This window comes from Coloeus monedula (genome assembly GCF_965178545.1).
Source record: "Coloeus monedula genome assembly, chromosome: 15".
Taxonomy (NCBI): domain Eukaryota; kingdom Metazoa; phylum Chordata; class Aves; order Passeriformes; family Corvidae; genus Coloeus; species Coloeus monedula.
In genome coordinates, this window is record NC_138795.1 from 17,838,387 (window position 1) to 17,859,399 (window position 21,013).

A 21,013-nucleotide genomic window follows, 5' to 3' on the forward strand; every position below is an offset into this window, starting at 1 on the left:
TGGGGCCCAGCCCAGGAAGGGCCTGGAGCTGCTGCAGCCAGGCCAGAGGAGGCTCCAGGATGATCCGAGGGATGGAGCAGCTCTGCTGGGAGGAAAGGCTGCGAGAGCTGGCATTGTCCAGCCTGGAGAGGAGAAGCTTTGGGGTGACCTCACTGGGGCCTTGCAGGGCCTGAAGGAGCTGTAGGAAAGATGGAGAGAGACAGGACAAGGGCTGGAGGGACAGGACATGGATGGGATAATGGGAAAAAATTCTTGGCTGTGGAGATGGTGAGACCCTGGCACAGGGTGCCCAGAGCAGCTGTGGCTGTCCCTGGATCCCTGGCAGTGCCCAAGGCCAGGTTGGACATTGGGGCTTGGAGCAGCCTAGGACAGGGGGTGGCAGGGGGTGGGATGGGATGAAATTTTAAGGTCCCTTGCAACCCAAGCCATTCGGGAATTCTGTGATTTGGGAAAAAAAATGAGACGCTGAGCTGCAGGGCCTCAGCAGAGCTCTCACAGTGAGGCATTCACTGAGCAGAGCCGCTCTGAGGGGAGAATTGCCACTGCCAACAGACTTTCTTCCCTGTCCTGCCTTTTCTGAGTCTTGGGTTCAGCCCTGAGATGAGTGTCATAGAGCTTTATTGCAGAGACCTTTTTTTGAGGAAATAAGCCTGCTGCCAACTTGTATTTGTTGTCCATATAGCACATGCTTTATGTGGCTGACAGAGCCCATATTCTGCGTTTTTTACCACTTTTGGAAATACCTGGTCCAGCAGCAGAGCCCCCTTACATGTACAGTGAGTGTTCCTTGGCTGCCAGCAGGACCCCCCACCGTGAGGGCAACAGGCACCCAGCCCCGTGGCACCCATCTGGGAAAGAGGAAGATTGCTGGGCACAACATAAATCCACAGGGAAACCCTTGATTAGTTTTGCAGGTAGGATTTGTTCCTACAGAAACAGAGAAACTCATAGGCTTCAACCAGGAAAAAACTTTCTCCCAATAACGTTGAGTATTTTAACAAGTATTTCCACGTGCTGTATAAAAACCTCTGCATTCAAAGCTCAGGATATTCAGGTGGCAGAAGGGCTCATGGCTAAACAAGCAGTGTCAGGTACATTTATGAAGTTTGGATTATTTCAGAAGCACAGGGGTCCCAAGAAGACTGCACAGAATCCAAAGGGATCTAAATCTCATCTTGGAGAGAGCAAAACATTCCTTTTGTTCCCACTTTTGCATTTAAACACCACTGTTGTCTGAATCCCTGAGGGTCATCTTGCCCCTCCCCACCAGTTCAGATGTATTTTACATATTCATTAGCCTTTTCCAACCTTTTGTGGGCTCACTTCCCCCCAGGCCCAGGGATGAGAGCTGGTGCCTCACTCACTCCAGTCTCCCACAAGAATTCAACACCACTCTCAAATCCTGCTGCACCCAACAGCCTTGTAAGATAATGAAAAACAAACTGAGCAAGCTTAAATATAAATGTTTAATTGAGGTCATACAAAAATGTATTTTAAACAAGCAGTGAGAGGAGATTAACAATAAATTGTACATGTAATTCTTGTTACACCTTGCCCCAAACCACCTTTGATGTTTCCAATTCCTACAGCCAGATGCTGGAAACAAGTCCTTCTCCAGCTGCCCTGTTTAAACTGGGGGCTCCAGGTTTCCATTTTCCTAATACCTTTCAAACAAGGATCTTCAAAGCAGCATCGACAGCTTTTCTCCTGACCACTCCTGCTCCAGCGAGCCCCACGCCAACCACTTGCCTGCAATAAAAACCCAGTAAAGACAGTTAAAAGGAGGTCCCCTATTCAACCTGTAGCACTGACCAGTTAATTAGATGATAGCCATTTTTATGTGAAAGATGCATATGAAAATATCTGCAGCAGATTTTTTCATTTTCTGTGTGTTGTCTGCATCCAATCTAGGCTCTAACTCCACGGGCAGGAGTTACTCCACTCTCGGGCATGCAGAGCGCTGCCAAAACCTGGCACCACCGAGCACCAGGACGGCCCCGCTGGTGCCAGGAGGACTCGGCAGCACCTTTCTCTCCCAGCAGCATAACACTGGCACAGGCACCGAGCAGCCACGGGCAGCTGACTACTGCTGGGAGAAAGAAAACAAAACTGGGGGCCTTACAGGGCAGAAAAATGTGATCTTCTAGTGATCATCTTTCTAGTGATGCCTCCTCTCACCAAGGCTTCATCCAGCAAGAGGAACAGATAAGCTAAACCTATCACTGGATAAACCATATTATTTCCACCCCGAGGACCTGAGGCTAACACAGGAGCCAGCAGAGGCCTTTCAGTTAATTTAAGACAGCAAAACAAACATTTTTGCTCATTTCCCCTGGTTGGCTCATGGTCACACCTCACCCAGGTTGCTCCAGAGCTTTTGCTGTGCCTCTCAGGCAGGCTGTCCCTTCACATCTCCTCTCCGCAGGCTCCAGTGCCCTCCCGGGGATGCCTCGTTTGGGGGATGCCTCGTTTGGCTGTCCCAGCACGGCTCGGGGGCTTCGCACACGACGGTGTCGGGTCCCCTCAGGGCTGCTCCTTCGGGCGGCTCCCGGCCACCCACAGCTCCGGGTCACCCCGATCCCCCCCATCGCCTGAAGACCTACAGAGAGGACAGCAGAAATATAGCAAATAATCCATTAATTCAATCTGTATTCATAAAGCTCAACAGCAGCGGCCTGGCTTGTGGGAGAGGAAAAAAAAAGGCAGCAAATCGAGCAAAAGGTTGAGGAATTAGTGCTGAACGGCACAGCCGAGCAACACCCCCAGTCCCGGGGCACCGCGGGCTGCAGAAACAAGTAAATTTAAAAAATGGGAGTATTTCAGGTGGTGCTTTCCGTCGCCGGAGCCCCGGTCTGCAGCCCCATTGCCGCCGCCACCCCTCCCCTGTCCCCCCTCACCTCATGGCGGCGGCCCCTCATGGCGGCGGCCCCTCATGGCGGCGAGCCGAGGGAGCCCGGCCCGGCCCGGCCACAGCCGCTCCTTCTCCTCCCGGCGGCGGACGCAGAGAAGGACTGAGCCCTCCCGTGCTGCCGGGGTGATTCCACAGGCACCGCCCCGCTCGCTTCGGCCGCTCCCCCGGGGCGGGGAAAACTCCTCGGTAATCGGTCACAGAGCGGTATGGGCTGGGAGGGGTTTTAAAGATCATCTCGTTCCACCCCCTGCCATGGGCAGGGACACCTTCCACCATCCCAGGCTGCTCCAAGCCTCAATGTCCAGCCTGGCCTTGGGCACTGCCAGGGATCCAGGGGCAGCCACAGCTGCTCTGGGCACCCTGTGCCAGGGCCTGCCCACCCTCCCAGGGAACAATTCCTTCCCAATATTCCATTGATCCCCGCCCTCTGGCACTGGGAAGCCATTCCCTGTGTCCTGGCACTGCATCCCTTGTCCCCAGTCCCTCTCCAGTTCTCCTGGAGCCCCTTTAGGCCCTGGAAGGGGCTTTAAGTTTTGCCTGGAGCCTTCTCCTCTTCAGGTGAACACCCCCAGCTCTCCCAGCCTGGCTCCAGAGCAGAGGGGCTCCAGCCCTCAGAGCCTCTGTGTGCCCTCCTCTGGACTCGCTCCGATAGCCCCAGGTCCTTCTGATGCTGGGCCCCAAGGGCTGGAGCAGCTCTGCAGGGGGGTCTCATAAGGGCAAAGTAGAGGGGGACAATCCCCTCCCTCACCTGCTGCCCACTCCTCTGTGCAGCCCCGCACATGGGGGTTTCTGGGCTGCTGCTGCACATTGTTGGTTCATGTCCAGCTTTTCATCCACGAGAACCTCCAAGTCCTTCTCTGATGGTCAATGAGCTCTTCTCCCAGTCTGTGCTCATGCCTGGGATTGCCCTGACCTGGGTGCAGCACCTCAAAGAGTGCTAAATCTCCTAAAAGAGGAAAAGGCAGTGTTGAGGCCATGGCTGCCCCATCTCTGCTGTGTGGGAGCCAAGCAAGGCTGGTGTCACACAGACACCGAGGGGACAAAAGTTCTTCTCACCAGAGCCTGAACCTGCTTGGCTGTGGGCCTGGAGGTGCCCACCACGGTAAATTATGATGTACAGCCACAAATCTTTTCTTCCATAGATTCACCGAATTTTCTTCCTCTTCCCACAGTACTACTCTGTCTTTTTCTCCAGTGACTGATGGTGTGGCTAAATGGCGTTGAGCCAAAATCTGATCAGTATGGAAGGATCACAGTACCAACCCTGCAGTGCCAGAGCTGGAGGTGAGTGGTGAAATAGGGCAGGCAGTGAGCCCTGGGCATGGGTGTGTTCGGGGCTAAGGTGACAGTAAAGGATCTCTCTTGCTGCCACAGGAGCTGCAGACATCGCCTACAGGGGGGAGATGTCCCATCCCAGGCTTGTAGCACACGTATCTTGAAGCATTACAGCTCCATGCCAGTGCAAATCTCTTGAGTGGATGCACTGTGCCAGCAGACAGTGCTCGTGTCCTGGTTTAACCCATCCTGCTACTTTATGGGAACAAAATCACTCAGATGTGATTCCTCCTTTATGCTGTAACTCAGCATTCACTCAACAGGGGTTACCCAGGCTTCTTGAACCTGTTGAGCTGCTTTGAGCACAAGTTGCATGGCTGTGCTGGGATGCAGGGAGCTCAGGGGAGGCTGTGTCAAGACTAGAGGAGCTCTCCTGAAGGCTGGCTGGGCTTTTGTTTTGTAGTAACTCATATCTCTAATCTGGCTTGGAACAAAGCATCTCAGTCCCTTCAGCCCCCGCCAGAACACTTGCAGGAGAAAAGGAGGATCTGTTTAGCTGCCACCAAGCCAAGATAACAACAGGGATTGGCTGCAGCTGATGCAGAGAGCACATTCCTGTGACAGAAAAGGGCTTCACTCCCATGGCAGAACCACTGTGTTTCATTTGGTTTGACACTTTTCACCCAAAGTTCACAAATGATGTGCAGGCCTTTGTTTGAGCCCCCCTCTGAAGCCAGCAAGCAGAGGAAAAGCTGTGCACACACAAGGAATCTGCTGGGAAGTGAGAGGCTGGTCCTGGCACTGAGAGTTGCTGAGTTCTGGTATTTGGCATTCAGGAAGCTTTTGAAGTATCTCCCTGATCCTGCTGAAAATGTCTTATTAAAAGAGACAAATCATATTCATTTGGGCCCCATGCTGCGCTAATGAAATAAACAGCTTCCAAACTGAAGCTGTGGCTTAGGGTCTTGGCAGAGCCATCATCCATTCCTGTCTGTGGGCACGTGCCCTCGGCCATGAGCAGTGAGAGCTCCAGGAACAAGAGCCTGAAGTGCTCTGTGTCTGCTCTTACCTGTCCCTCCACCAGACAGCTTTTCCTGTGCTGCACTGGGCATAGCTGGCAAACCTGTTCCTCAGCAGGTTCATCACCGACAGGGGAAGCACTGAACTCCTCCTGCTGCTCAGCACCAGCCTCTCTCCCTGCATGCAGCCGTGTCCTGGGCACAACAAGCCCAGAGCTGCCTGGGATGAGGCAGGATCAGGCTGAGCCAGGGAGGAGCACCCCACATCCAGGAAGAATAGCTGCCTGCCTTGGGCTGAAAATAGACCATGAAGCATTTGAAGAAGACAGAGCTGGAGTGGATGATTGCCTGAGGCAAGACACAGCTCCAGCTGAGCTCGTCCCTAAGCTCTGGGAGCATAAGCACATGAAGATCATGGGGGAGGGATGCCAGGCTTTCTGGAAAGGCCTTGAAATGTCTCACTGGAGCACAAAGCCCAGAGAAAAACTTCCTTTGAATGGATCCCAAGTGAGGGAGGTCACAGTTACACTGCTGTGCCTGGACATGGATACACAGAGCAGTGAGCTGATGTTAAGGAATCCAGTGGAGGCCAGGGAAGTTGTGGAATTGTGCTTGGCAGCACCACAACTTTTTTTCTGCATATTTCAGGGCTGGATTTTTTGCTGCTGGCAGCTGTTTCTGAGCTGACACTTCTGCCTCGTGTGCCTGAAGTGGGACACATCAGGGGCAAGCAGAGAGGCAGCTCACTGGCCATCTGCTTCCCGTGAGCTGGTGCTTGAGTTCAGTTTTCCCAGCTTCACAGATCCTGTGTTTCCTGCACGGGCTCTCCATGACCCTACGTGTGCGTCTCAGCATTGAGGTTGGTGTGGATGCTCACAGCTGAGGTGATCTTGCTGAATTCCCCAGCTTCAATCCAGGAAGAAAAGTACCTTTACTGCTTGGATATGGCACCTTGAACCAGAGGTCCTTCCCCTGCAGCTACTGGCATAGGTGGGACTCTGTCCTTCTGTTCTGAGAAGGAAATTCCCTCAGCACCCAAGGAGAGACATAGGTCAGATTCTTCAGCCTGGAATAAACTGCTTTTATAGCCACATAATCAGCCTAGAGAGAGAAATGTTGATGGAATGAACCATTTGCACTCTCTCCAAGCAAGAATAGTCTGGGACTTTTCAATTGGAGGCAGATTTTCTCTTAGCCCCTGACTTGTGCTGGAGTGTGATGGGCTTCCTTGTCCATCCAAACCAGAGGCACTCATCACATCCAGGGTGGACGTTGACCTGTTGGAGTGAGTTCAAAGGAGGCACCAGGATGATCAGAGGCATGGGGCAGATGATCAGAGGAAAGGCTGAGATTATTGGGATTGTTCAGCCTGGAGAAGAGAAGCTTTGGGGTGACCAAATTGTGGCCTTCCACTACCAAAAAAGATGGAGAGAGACAATTTCCAAGGGATGCAGTGCCAGGACACAGGGAATGGCTTCCCAGTGCCAGAGGGCAGGGCTGGATGGGATATTGGGAAGGAATTGTTCCCTGGGAGGGTGGGCAGGCCCTGGCACAGGGTGCCCAGAGCAGCTGTGGCTGCCCCTGGATCCCTGGCAGTGTCCAAGGCCAGGCTGGACATTGGGGCTTGGAGCAGTCTGGGAAAGTGGGAGGTGTCCCTGCCCAGGGCAAGGGGAGGAATAAAATTATTTTTATGGTCTCTTCTAACGAAACTCATTCTGTAATTCCATGATGTCCTCTGACTCCACAGAGGGGCCATTTCCACTTCCCCACTGCCATCACAAGATGGCATTCCAGACCTAAAAGCTGAGCTGGCTCAGCTGATACTTGGAGATCTTTTCCAGACCCTGGAGTGTCCAACCCCAGAAGAAGCTGTGGATTTAACCCTGCCTGCTGAGCTCCGCTGCCAGGTCTCAGCCCCAGCACCGCCTTTTAATCACATCCCTTAATGCCAGGGCTGTGCTTTAATCACCTGCATTGAAACACTGCTGCCGTTACTCCCTAACCTCTGAGCCATCTAATTGCACTGAGTTAAGCCAGTTATAGTTTTGACAGTGAATGCCATGCAGAGCACTTTAATCTTGACCTGCACCACCTCCAGCTCTTGCAGGACCTCCTCTGCCCCTGAGGAGACACTGCTAATCAGACCAAGCCATGAAGTAGTTTAAGACATGGACAAAGGGAGCCAAAGGCGAATCATGAGCGAAATGAATCTGACTCATTTTGTTACAAAGCACTGACGAAGGTAGAACTGCCTTTTCTTCGCCTGAGAATGATTTGGGAGAGTAGTGAGAAGTCTTTCAATGATTTATAACTTCAAAATAATAACAAAAGAAAGAGAAAAATCATTCTTCTTGGATAAATTTTTAAAAGAAAGCTTATTTTGAGTTAGGAGCATAAAGCCCTGGTGCAGTGTGTTATCCCTTTTGTGTCCCCCGTGCCCTCGTGGGGACAGGGCCTGCCCAGAGCCCCCTGCCCACCCACAGCACAACCTGCAGCCAACAGCCAGGGCTCAGTGTAAGGAGCTTCCAGATCACTGACACCCCCCACCTACAGGACAGGAGCCCCACTGAAGCTCAGCCCTGGAACTTCCCTCCTCCTGTGAGGGATGCTGCAGGAGCACCTTGCTCCTGGTCAGACCCTTGGCTCCTGGAAGGACCCTCAGACACACATTGTAGCCATGCCTCTGGCTGTATTTCCCAGATTAACTTTGGATCCATTTTGTAGCTGTGCCTCCAGCCCTGTCCTTGGCTCATCTCTGGCTCCTGGGTCATCTGGGCTCTGGACTGGGGCCACTGCAAGCTGCACCTGAGATGGTGACCAGCACCTGGCTGTGCTCAGGCCTGGCGGGACTCTGCTTGCTGATGGGGACAGTATCTCTGCTGAGGTCATCTTGGCTCCCCTTCCCTTAGGGAACTGCTGACCCGTCCTGCTCTGCTGGACTCACCATTTTGTTGTAAGAGAGTGAGTACAAGCCCTGTTCACCTGCACATCAGCCTGCTCCTCTGTGACCCTCCCTGGGTGCCAGTGGGAGCTGCTGTCCTGCTGCGCTATTCCGTGGCTATGTCAGGAGATGAAGGCGCAGGGCTGGGATAACACGAGGCTTGCTGCTCCCACGTGTGAGTGGGTGCTCCAGGCTTCATCCACCAGTTGCTCCCTGCAAGAAGAACCCATGATCCAACCATCTCCTTCCCTAGCCAAGGGCCTGCAGCCTCCCACCGGGGCTTGGTACGTGCCATGTCCTGGGTGACCGCTCTGCCAGCACAGCTCCCCAGGGATGGCAGCGGGGCAGGATCTGCTGCTCAGCTGTCTCGGAGGCTGAGGCTGGATGTGTCCCTCTGGGCAGCTCAAGGAAAGGCTGCTCAGCCTGTTCCCTTCACCATGGAGCTGGAGAGCAACCTTGCTTGGTCTGGAGGATAGAGCAGTCAGAAAAGGTTACATAACCCCCAATCAATCTGCCAGAGGGGTGGCTGCACCAGCAGCAAGAGCACTGCCACTTGGGATGTGGCTGGGCAGGAGCGTGCCCTGCCTGCTGGGACCCTGCTGTGGGACCCTGCCTCCCCCGGGCCTGCAGGCCCTCTCCCCAATTCCCTCCTTCCACACCCGCCTGAGTCTCCTGTCCCTGTCAGAGCCTGGTCTTTTTGTTGTTCAAAATGCACTTGGGCAGCTCGAGGAGCCCATGCCTCTGTTCTGGGCTGAAACTGCTGCACAGCAATTTCTTTTCCCATTTCATCTCTGGCAGAGCCCTTGAGCTTTGCTCCCTTCCTCTTCCACCCTCCTTTCCTCCCTGGCTGAGCTTCTCCCTGGCCCAGTCTCCTTCCCTGCTGTCCCTTTTCTGCTCCCAGCTCCTATTTAACTCCCATTTTTCCTGTCCTCTCCCTCCTTTAGTACTCCCACCCAGAAGACAGATCACAAACCACAAGCTCTGCTGTTCATCTTACAGATCCTAAACCACTTTCTCAGCGTGATAAATGTGGCCTGCTAGTCCTGTGGAGACGATCCCCTAGGATGCAAACCACTACTGGGATCTGTGGCAACCCCATGGCATCAAGCCACAGGGTCAAACATACAAGGGGTGTTGCAGCTGCCTTGCCCCGAGTGTGGGCACCACTACCTGCTCCCCTTAGGAATTCAGACCTGCACAAGGCCCGCCAAACACACCTGTGTCCTTCCAGTGCCCCACCAGGTCTCTTGGCAGCAAGGAATTGGCTTTAATTCTGTGAGTTTTATAAAGCCTGACTCAAATCTCCAGGATTTTAGGCAGTGCTGACACCCAGAGCCAGGTGGTGTGAGCACAGCCCTGGGGTCAGGTGCTGGGGACAAGATGGGTCAAGAAAAGCACCAACCCAGCGTTTTAGAGCAGAGCTAACTAGGAACAGCTTATTCCATTAGGAAAAAAGGAAAAAAAAAAAAATCATTCTTAATTAGGACAGAAACCCCCAGATAGGCTTTTTAAAAAGAAAATGCCTAAAATACCATTTTTGCTTTGATTTGAAGACTATTTTTTGCTCTTCAGACTGTAAGATAAAACACATTTGAATTGATGATGCATTTCACAGCAAAAATACATCCCTTTTCATCTTCAAAATGCTGAAATGAGTTGTTACAAAATTTTCAACGTTTACCCTCTTTCTTAAAAACCAAAATTTTTAATTTAGATGAAATGTCTTATTTTTTTTTTTCTAATGGAAACTCCTGATTACATTTTTTCCCAACAGCTCTAATTAGAATTAACAATTACAGCTGATTCTTGGCAGGGTGATAAACAGCTGGACTGTGCAGCCCTCTCTGCTCTGGGACTTCCAAACAAGCCCCAGCCCTGGCAGTTTAGCCCTCTGCAACATTTTAGACTTGTCTAGTCACTGGAATTTATTTTTCTTTCCTTTTTTTCCCCACCCTTTCTCCTCTGAGGGTTAGTTTTTACCAGTGCAGCATCTCTAACAGTCAGGGAACTTCACAGTGAGTTGAGATCGCATTGATTTCTCGAGGAAGAAGCTGCATACTAATTTTTCCTATTTTTCTCCCTTGAGGAACACAGGTAGCAGCTCCAGGAAGGCAGCTGGGTTTGTAGATATTTTGTTCACCCACTGGCTGACAGGAAAGTCTGAGGTCTGTGGGACCATCATGGGACACGAGGAGACTTTGGCTGGTCTGGTGCAATGCTGGCGTTGCTGGGAAAGCACCTGGGATTGAAGCAGAACAGGTTAAGCCCGAGAAAAGCATTAGGTGAGGATCAGGGGGTGGATCAGTCCATGCCCTAGCATGCTATGCTGCCAGTGCTTCCCTCTGCATTCAGGATGATCCTCACCCCACCCCAGCTCTCTGGGGGCAAGGGAAGGAACGCTGGAGCAGTGTGAATGGAGAGGAAGGGACTGTGGTGGGGGTGAAGGGAAGATGTCAGAGTCTGCTCTTAAACCCCCAAACCCTCTGTTCCAGGCACCCAGGCAGGTTTGTCCAGCCTTTGCAGGCAAACTCCAGAGAGCCAAGAGGCCCTGGGGCACCCTCCTTCATGAAGGCAGCATCCCCAGTGCCCACTGTGGCTCCTGGGCTGCTGTGTCCAGTGCTTTTCATCGCTGCTCATCCCCGTGCTGGCTCCACGCTGTTAAGGGCTGATCTTCCCCCCCTGGAAACAAGCCCATGGCTTCAGCCTGTCCCACCTCACTCCTCCCACTCCCCTGCCAAACAGTTATTGCCTTCTTGGACAAACCTGAGAGAGTATTAAGCGAGAGGGAGGTTTTCATACACAAATGTCCCTGTGATTAATGGATTAAGAGATTCTGTGCAAATTAAAGCCTTTCTTCATGCTTCACACAATGAGCTCTTCAGCTGCTGCTTTTTCCCTTTGAGTCCTTTACAGAAATTCCTGTGGGCCTTGCTTGCCCCATCCCTTTTGCTGCTGTTTTCTCCCCACAGTGACCCAGGGATGTGGCTGACACTCATTTTCCCCAAAGCCTTCACCCCGCTGAGTCCTGGGCAGACCCTGCTGCTCCTGAGCCAGTGCTGTGGAGAGGAGGATGCTGTGAGCACAGCTTGTTTATACACAAAACCAACCCAGGAGAGGGGCTGTAAATGCCACTTTATTTCCACATTTATCATTGCAGCTCAGATGGATGAGGAACCCAATGGAAAGTTTAGATGAAACAGAGAAGAAATGAAAAAGTGTTGGCAAGCGCCAGCTCAGCTGAGAGACTGGCAGCCTCAAGGGCTTCCAGAAGGAAAAAGGCTTTCAATTACTGCACTGCTGCTCCATAACATCCTGCCACGCCAGGAGGGCTGGGGCAGCTGGGGAGCCCTGCCCTCCTGTGATCCCACCCCAGGGAGATGGACCTGAGACCCCAAAGCAGCATGTTTGGTCTTGTTGATGTCTTACAGGGCTGATTTCTTCCCGGACACTGGTACCAGGAGCAGCAGCAGAGTGTGGATGTGGAGGCTCCATAAGTATCTCCAGGTGATGGAGATACTTATGACTGTGGTCACCCGTGCCATGGTGGAAAGGAGCCACAAGGGCTTTGCCAGACACCTTCAGAACATCCAGTGCTGGGTGTTGGTGATGGATGATGATTTAAAGCCCGTTTTTGCAGGGAATAATGGCTCCAAACCATCCCCTGTCCCTTAATGATACAACACTGCTAAGATGGATGGTCTCCTTGTTTCCACCTCAGGGGAGGTGTTTTATTAATTGTCCCTGCCCTTGCTCCTGAGCCCACATGTGCTGTGATGTGGAGGTGCTTCAAATACAGCGAAGAGGAGGTGGCAGCCAGGATGTGACTCCTGGGGGAGGCAGCCAGAGAGGCAGGGATGGGTGCTGCCCATGGGCTTTTCCAGATCTGAATCCTTCAGCCCTGGGAGGGACTGACTGCCCCCAGGCCAAGGGAGTCTGGCTCTGCTGAGGGATAACCAGGACTGTGTGTCTGTGACCAGGATCTGTTCCATAGGGAGGAGGCAGGGGATTTAACTGTCCCCTTGCTGCCTGCATGGCCCTCTATGCTGGTGACTTTATTTTTCACCCAAATCCCTGCTTGGGCACCCATAAAGGCCCCTGCCCAGGTCATTTGTGGTGACGGCTTCTAGAAAGGGTGCGTGGGGTTGCTGTCCCTGCCTGGTCACAGCTGAGCTGGTGGCACTGAAAACTTGAGGTTTCCTTCACAGCCCTTCTGTACCTACAGGTCCCTGAGTTCTCACTACAGGCTTTATTCTCCTCCCTGCTTCCCACTCATTTGTGCCCGGCTCCGGAGCAAAGCGCTGGGAATTGATCACTGTGTCACTTTTGCTAATTTAATCCAAGGCCGGTATCAGGCAGGAGCGAGCGGGGGAACCTGCGGGGCGCAAAGCATTTGGTGGTGATGAACGGCGCCGTTAATAACCCGGAATGAAACGCTGCAGTCACCTGGCACCGCCGCCTCTCGAACCAGGCACAGCCCTCCCTCTGTCCTGCAGCTGAAGTCCCACGAGGGCAGAGCTGTCCCGTGGATACGGCCCAGAGGGAGAAGAACCATCAGGGGCTGTCACTCAGCGGGATCCTGGCCCCGAGCTGTGCCACGGCTGCACGGGCAGCAGCTCACCCGTAAACCTCGCGCTTCACCCCTGCTGGCACAGCCCTTCCGAGAGCAGGGATGGCCCCTGGGCTCATCGCATCCTGCTTACCACTCCGGAGCCCCCAAGGGACTGATGGCAAAAGCCCTTGCATGAGTAATTTTTTTGGCAGTGAATGAAATAGGATTTGTGGTGATAAGAGGCTGCAAGTTGGAGCCATCTGATCCTCGTGGCAATTTGGAGTGGCTGATGCTGACATGGCAGAACAGGTCCTGCAATAGCCTTCATGTCCCAGCACACAAAATGGGTGAGGAAAAGCATTTTTAAAAGGGACTGGGGTAACTCCACAGCTGTGGTGCCATCCTATCTCAAGCCCAGGGTTCCCCTCTGGCCTCTCTGGAGTCACATGTACTGCAAAAACCCTCTGGTCTGAACTCGGGCTGGGTCATGACTCACTTCTTGGGCTGTAAAAATGCATTTCATTGTGCCAGCGTGGAAAGTGGCCGTGGGCAGCTCTCCAGCAGTGGTGAGGCTGGCTGGGGCAGGCTGTTCAACAATTACACCCGCTGGAGCCCAAATTCCATCTCATATTTTGCTACAGCACAACAAAAAAGGTTGAGGGGAAAAGTGTTTCTGGCCACAAATCCATCTATTTTGCTGCAAATGGGGAGTGCAAAGCCTGGACCTGCCACCTGGAAATGTGATCTCAGGAGTCTCCTGCAGCCTGTGGAATCTGCTTCATATCCAGGAGAGACACCTCTCGTGCTGGTCCTGGCATCCTTCCAGAGGGAAAAGGGCAACTGAACCCTCTGAATGTCTCTGCCTTGCTGTGTTAAACAGCATCCATGGCTTTTCTCTAGGTCTGCCTCCAACCAAAACTACCTGCAGGCACTTTTAGTATGAAAAAATCACTAAAAAACTAAGAGTTACCTGTCAAGGGGCAGCATTGTGAGGCTTTGCAGAGATGGCACCTTGTCACTTAATTTTGCTTGTGGACTTAAATGTCCACTTATGTGTCTGGGAGTGTTTAGCACCAGTCATGTAATTTAATTCATGACCAAATTTGGGACACATTGCCACACCTGAACTACTGGAGAAGCCAGACAGCCTTGAGGAGAGGAGCCTGGTGGCTCCAGATGAGCATGTGGCAGTCCTGGGCACAAACCCACACACCTTTTCCTGAAGAAAATCTGAATTCCTTAAAGGACGGGGTTTAACCAGGAGGGATCAATTCCATGGAGTGCAGTTGCCCTGTTGTCACTGTGGTCCAGGACAGAGCGGTGCTGTGGGACCGGGAGAGGGGCTCTGTGCTCGTTAACGCCCTGGGGACTAACGAAGCCCAGGAGCAGCTGCCAACAGAGCCAGCTGAAGGATTCCTGCTGCCTCCCACCAAGGCGGCCCGTGATTCATCAATTACCTATCTGCTTAGTCCTTTTCTCTGTCCTTTTACAATCTAAATAGCACATTTTATAGTCGCTGCTAAGTGATGTGATCAACATCAATTACCTACTAAAAGAGAATCAAGTCTTGATTTAAAATTAAGTGCTGCATTTTCCCATGTTCTTTATATGTAGCCAACAGAATAATTGCAGTGACATAAAAGCTAATTACACAACTCCACAATTAGGCCTCCCTCCTAGTGCTGTGATTGTCTTTAAGTATACTGATGAAAAATTACTCCCAGTCCCAAATTACTCTCTCACACCCATCTTCCCTAATACCTTTGGAAAAAGCCGTCCACCCCATCAGACCAAAGAGAGGAACTCGAGATGCAGAAGGCATACATGCAGAGTTTATTTTCCTATCTCTTTGATGTGGGAGTGGTTTCAGATGTGGGATTCAGCTGGCATTGCCCAGGGATGCAGCAGTGCTCCTCTCTGGATGGACTGAGCATCTCAGTGAGGCTTCCCAAACTGCCTGGTGGCTGCTGTGCCAGCACCCTGAGACAACCAGGGAGAAAATCCTCTTCCCAGTATCCCAGCTGACATTGTGCTCCTGGGCTGCAAGCAAAGAGACCAGTCCCACCTGGCTGTCAGCCTTGGGCTTGGTGTCTGGAGGGGTTTTATTGCTGTGCCTGAAAGAAGGGGATCACCTGGCTTCAGAGAGGTGGGGGATCATCCCCTTAGTGCTGTTCCACCTGGCAGAAAGAAGGGGTAGAGCTGGATCCAGCTCACCTGCCCCACTGGTGAGGGTTTGGGCAGAGCCAGTGCCATGTCCTGAGCTGTGGCAATGCTGCTCCAGGAGCAGAGAGGACCCAGAGCCCAAAAGAAGGCAGAGGCTGGAGTACAGCAGTGCTTTCACCCATCCAAAGGCCAGGAGTTACACCCAGCCAGCAATCACGTAGCTGCCTCATAGACCATAAGCCCCAACAAAAATCATAAACATCAATAAAGCTCTGGTGCACTCCTGATGGGCTTTGAGGGATTTGATTCCAGATTATGTTTTTGAGATGTTTACAACCAACCTGGAAAGACTGAAAATATTCAATTACTGGCAAGGAGAGCTGAGATTTGCTTACAGTCAATCTCCTGCCTCCAGGACCTCTGTGGGTGCCAGCAGTGAAACACAGAGCACGGGTGCGTGGAGCCGTGGGGACAGTGGCCCAGGGACAGGCCCCTGCTGTCACTGAGCATCTTTCACAGGATAATTGTGCATTGCAGGTTTAATTTTGGGGCTGGCAGGGTGGTTTTGGCTGCTGTGCAGAGGATCCCATGGCCTGTTCCTCAGCCACAGCCCAGCCCTTGCCAGGGAGGGCTGCACAGCTCATAGCTGTTGATTTTCCATCATTTCTGCAATGCCATCACTCAGTCGCAGTCGGGAGAGGAGTGGGAAATGCTCTGGCAGGATTTTAATCAGCAGAATGAGTGAACAAGGTGAAGGGACCAGTGAGCTCACACCTGTGGCAACCCGGCATTCCCTGTGCCTTCTCTGACTTTCTCACCTCATTTCAGCATCAGCCAGGGGTGCCAAGGCTGAGAATTTACACCCTTGAATTTACCTGAAACCTCACTACCTTCCTCAAAACCTGTGAAAAATAAAGGAGGTGATGAAGTAGCCTGCAGCAGGGATGATGTGATGTGCAAGGCCAGCAATCCCTCCTGACCCCCAGCACCCATCCCAGGTATTCCCACCTTGTCCCCAGAGCACCGAGTGCCACCTCCAGGCCTTCCCTGGACACCTCCAGGGATGGGCACTCCAAACCTGCCCCTGCCAAGGCCTGACCACCATTTCCATGGGGAAATTCCTGCTGATGTCCAACCTAACACGAAGCGGAGAGGGGCCCCTCGCCAGCCAGTCCCGTCAGTCCCTTCCTGAGGGACAGATCCTGCAGGGCGGGGCTGCTGCCCGCTGCCCGTTCGTTCCCACAGCCAGGGAGGTTCCTGCCCGCCCAGCGCAGCCCCAGCTCCCGAGGCCCGAGCCGGGACACGGCTCAGCCCGGCCCGGGACACGGCGGGGCCGGGGCAGCGCCGCCGCCGCCGCCTCACGGAGCAGGGGCGGGGCCGGGCGGGGCCGCGGACGGAGCTGATTGGGCGGGGCGGGGCCGGGGGCGGGGCCAGGGAAGGAGCAGGGCCAAGGCCGGTGCTGATTGGGCGGGGCGGGGACGGGGGCGGGGCCAGGGACAGGAGCAGGGCCAAGGCCGGCGCTGATTGGGTGGGGCGGGCCCGGGGGCGGGGCGGCTGGGGCGGGCGGAGCGTGCGCAGTGCGGAGCGGTGAGTCGGGGTGGGGGGGTCCGGGAGGGCGGCGCTGCCGTGGCCCCGTGAGGGCCGGGCCGCAGCTCCGGGTCCGGGATGCGGGGGCCGGGACACAGCCCTGGTCCCGGCCGGGTGGGCACGGCGCCGCTGCTTCCTCTGCGCTGCTCTCGCTCAAGCGGAGGCGGCGATGAGGCCTTGCTGGCGTGGGCGCTGCCCGCCGCCCCTCTTCGCGTCAGAGCCGTGAGAAACGGCGTGTGCCCGGCCCCGGGGGCTCGGGCAGGGCTGGCGGGACAGGCCGCTGCTGCGGCTGGAGTGTAGCAGCCGTGACCGAAAACGCGGGCCCTGTGACGCCCACTTAGGGACACAATGGGGGCAGGACAGGGATCCCTTACACTGAGGGGTTTTAAACATAAGTATTTACACGTAAGTTTCTCCCGACGGGCACAGTTTGGATCCTACCGGGAGCACTCGGCTGGGCTGGGTGACTTCTGGCCTGCTGTGTGCCTAGACAGCTGCAGAATAAAAATGTGCTGGAACCACTGGAATAGCTCTGGGATACTAAAATGGATTTTTCTTCAAGGTGTGTGCTCTGTAACACGAGGCCAGAATTTTAAAATTGCTTCAGTTATTTTGGTGCAAGCCTGCATATGGCTCTCTGGCTGGAGAACTGGTAAAATGACACGTTGCACAAGGCCAGGAAGGGAACGCTGAGCAAATGGGATTTTGTATATAAACACTGTTTGGAATGTTGCCTTGAAATGTTTAAGTTCAGTGGTTGACTAACACTTGCATTGGGAGTGATCTTTGACAGAGCACTGACGCTGCCCGCCTTCGGGAGGGTCCGGGTTTACACCAACAAGTTCTGTAGATAAAATTTCTTAGGGCCAAGTTATTTATTCTGCAGTGTTTTTCTGCTAGAACTAACCCAGTCCAAGTGTGGCGCAGAGGCAGAGCTGCCTGCACCGGTACTGTTCAGCGTGCCTGCCAAAGGAGGATAATCTGCAGAGGCATTTCTGTGGTGGAGCTGTCTGTGGGAGAGGCTGCTCCGTGCACAGCCCCGGCACGCACCTTTTAAGTGTAGATAAGTCTCCAGAGGACGTTAGAAGACGATGACACCCTGTCATTTACCCAACGTGCTGCCGCAGTGTTCCTGCTCCCTGTGATCTTTTGAATTCATTTGTTCTCAGGGAGTAGCATTGTTAAGGGATGGACTTCTATTTTTCTCTCTTTTCTTTCCCCCAACCCTGCCTTAAAATGACCCAGTCTGGTCCACGTTGTTTTTCAGCAGCCTCTAGGGAATTTCTGTGGTGGAAGTATCCAAAATATTGTCCCAGAAACTTTTTTTGTAGAAGTCCAGCTACCAGAGATGAGAGCAGTGTTGTGAGTTCTGGAGGCTGCTGTCTGTGCAACCATGAATTCACTGAATTTGAAGGGATACAAATATGATTCTTTGGAAGAAGTCAGCTGGAAACAATTCCTAATGAATTGTCAGAATAGCTTTTGAACCCACAGCGTTGTCCCCGTGTCCTGAAGCAGCACAAGAGCAGTGCTGGTGCTACTGCCACCACCTTCTCCCTTTTTACAGTGGAGAACTTCTTCAGCCTGAGCAATAAAACACCTGGAAAACTCCAGCACCCCCAAACCTGTCTCTGCTCCTGCTTGGGCTGGGCAGGTGTGGTTGAAAGCAGCCGTACCTTGAGACTTTGCAAGGCAGTGGATTATTGGGATAAATTTAGGGATAATAGTCAGCCTTTCTGTGTGCTAATCCTCTGTGCTACTGACTCCCTCCGTGGCTTTTATAACCCACCTCAGCTCTTACCGCTCAGCGTTCTCCTCTGAGAAATAGCGTTCAACTCGGGCTCGTGAGGGAGGTGAATCAGCTTTAATTAAGATTTGTCGGGTGCTTTGTTGATAAGTTCTCAGTAGCTAAGTTGCTATTTTTTATGCACACGCAGATATTCTTAGCACCTGAAGTGAGAAGTGACACAACACTGGGGATCTCTGGGAAGCAGCCCTGCGAAGGGAGACGGCGCCTGCTCACCGAGGCTTTGTCAAATCCATTCTGGCTGCAGTTCATGAGGCAGCTCAGCAGAACCCCAAATCCCTCTGAGTCTTTGGGAAATCTGAAATGTTCCTGAGAGTTAAACCCTGCTTTTGTGTGAGATCTGTAGCTCTTGTGCCCTTGTTGCATTTCTCCCAAGCTGCTGGTTGGGTTTGGTGCAGCTGTCTACTGGTGGCATCAGCTGCTGTCGCCTGCTTTGTAACACCTTTTGGCAATGACTTTGATAGCTTTCAACAACTGTCCCCTCAAATTAAGGTGTCTGGGGTAGGGGGGGCTGCATGATGGCCCTTATGGGCTTCAGGCAGTTGCAGAGGTCGGTGGGGCTGTGTGGGGTGAGAGGGGAGGAGGGAAGCTGGGAAGCCATGCCCTTCCCCAGGGCAGCATCCCATTCCCTGCTGGCATCTCTGCTGCAGCGGTGAGGTGGCAAATGAAGCTTGAAGAGCTTTGTTTGTGAAAGATACTGAAGGCGAGAATGGGAGCGGTTACGGTGGTGCTCGGTCTGTGCTGTGTGTGGGTGCCCCTCAGCAGAATGAGGATTGTATTTTGGGGAAGAGAAGGCTGTTCATTTGGCTTTGTCACTGCTGTAGGAGTAGCCAGATGGAGGATGATAAAATGAAATACAGGGCTGGAACAGCCTCCTTGTCCATGGCCCTGTCCTGAGCCAGGTGAGAGATACTCGGCTCCAGGCTGGACAGTGGTGGATGGTAGTGCAGATCTGGACAGGGCCCAGTCTCATTCCAGATCTGGAATCCCAGTCTCAGAGAGCCTGACAGCTCATCTAACTTGCCCTTGCAGCAAACTGAGTAGCCAGTTTGTCTCTTTCCTTCGTAGAATGGGGAGCATTTATTTATAAAACTGGTTGTCCTTATAAGTAAAACCTGTTAAAATCTGAGAGCTGGTACCAACCCTGGAGAGAGCAGGGATGGAGAAACCCCTCCACAGCTGGTATGGGGCAGCGTGTTTTGTACTGCTGACTGCTCTACTGGTTGCCCAGACCCTCTGGTTTGTCTGTGACTAGAGGTGATCCCCAGCACAGAGCCCAGAACTGGGTATTTTATGTTCCTAGATCACAGAGTGATGTTTAGCTCTTTGGAGCTGTGTTGTCACAGCGCTGGCACATTTAGTCTGGTCCCCAGTTTTCCCCAGCATTCCCTCTGTCTGAAGAGCTTTCCCCTGGTCTCTATTTGTGTGCTTGATCTCTGTTTGTGCTGTTTCCAGGTGTGGTTCTTTGCATTGTTTTCCTTGCTTTTCTTTCTATTGATTTGTGGGTGTTTTGGGAACTTTTCTTCAGTTTATCAATTCCGATCATGACCTCCAGAGTGCTTTCAGCTCTTAACTCTGGGCATCCTTTCAGGTTTTATGTAAGTGCTTTCTCTTTTGTTGTTCAGGCCATTAATGGAAAGGATGAACAGAAGCAGACCTGGGCTGAGCTCCCAGGGCCCATACACAAGGATTTCTCCTGTGCTGACAGGGAATTGCTGATAGCTACCCCTCAAGTGTGTGGGGTTGAGTTGCTTTGGTTGGTCTTTTTTTTCTTAGTTAGTTATGAGCACTGGGCCTCATTAAGGTGAGCTCGCCCAGACCCAGCTCCTCTGGCTTTTGAAAGCATCAGATGGATAGAGTGAAAAGCCTGCTTTGTGCTGGTCAGAGGTGTGATGGGCAGGTCTCTGTAGTGGGGGATTTGTGCTCTCTTTCTGAAGGCTTAAGTGATTTTTAAGGGCTTTCATGAACTTCATTTACCTGGGGCTTCTTGCCGACGCTTGCTGGGACTGGCACAGCTCCTCAGCAATCCTCAGCCCTGCTTTCCACTCAGAGCTGCCTGAGCAGTGGGGTGTGCATGGGGCAAAGTTGTGTCCAGCATCTCCTGCTCCCCTTTGTTTCCCCATAGGTCTCTCCTTAGTGAGAGTTGGGCTTGTCTGTTTGTGACTAAGGTAGCAAAAGTACATTTTTCTCCTCAAGCAATTCCAAGTTCCTTGTGTGGTTACTCTTCTCTGGAAAAAATAAAATTACTTGCTCTGGAGAAATTAATGACACTCATTTTTATTCCTAAATAGTGTGTCACTGTGGGAGTGGTTGCAGGATACCTCATTGCACCAGGGCTCTGCTGTCACCTCAGTACCGACTGCTTAAGGAAGAGGATTTGCTTGAGCTGAAATAGATTTCACTGGAGCAAACATCACTGCCCAAGCAGGACCGAGTTCTGTGAGTACTGAGCTGCTGGGCACAGCTGTCTGAAGTTTAAGAATGGGTCCTTTTCTGAGGTGCTCTTCCACACACTGTTCCATCTTTCTTTGCACATTGGTGTAACTGTGGGGTGAAATTTGGCCTCCACTGAATCTAAGGACAACATGGGATTCCTCTGTGGTGTTTATTTCTTCCTCCTCTCCAGGCTGGGAACTTGTGGTACCCAGCTGTTCCCTCCAGCTGTGCTTCAGGGACACCCTCAACAGGACGGAGACACGGTGCCCTCTTTGCTCTCCTGTATTGGTCCATGGCTGATGGTAGAGTCATAGAATCATGGAAT

General features: G+C 52.7%; 1 protein-coding gene and 1 long non-coding RNA gene across 4 annotated transcripts in view; one reads left to right on the plus strand and one right to left on the minus strand.

Moving 5' to 3' along the window:
• Window positions 1-1,447: 1,447 nt before the first annotated feature.
• Window positions 1,448-2,996, minus strand: LOC309578797. Its single transcript, XR_014226847.1, has 3 exons — window positions 2,898-2,996; window positions 2,354-2,599; window positions 1,448-1,749 (listed from the first exon to the last, which is right to left on the minus strand). It is a non-coding gene; the product is annotated as an uncharacterized lncRNA (long non-coding RNA).
• A 13,421-nt stretch (window positions 2,997-16,417) lies between these two features.
• The window catches only part of SIL1 (SIL1 nucleotide exchange factor), a 106,702-nt gene continuing 102,106 nt past the window's right edge, over window positions 16,418-21,013 (plus strand). Inside the window, exons 1-2 of one of the 3 annotated variants that reach the window (XM_082291248.1) lie at window positions 16,418-16,445; window positions 20,544-20,691. The gene's annotated coding sequence lies outside the window, so the exon portion shown is untranslated. Of the gene's footprint in view, window positions 16,446-16,894; window positions 17,008-18,382; window positions 18,586-20,543; window positions 20,692-21,013 lie in introns of those variants that run through there. The other 2 variants (XM_082291249.1, XM_082291250.1) reach the window with 2 other exon arrangements.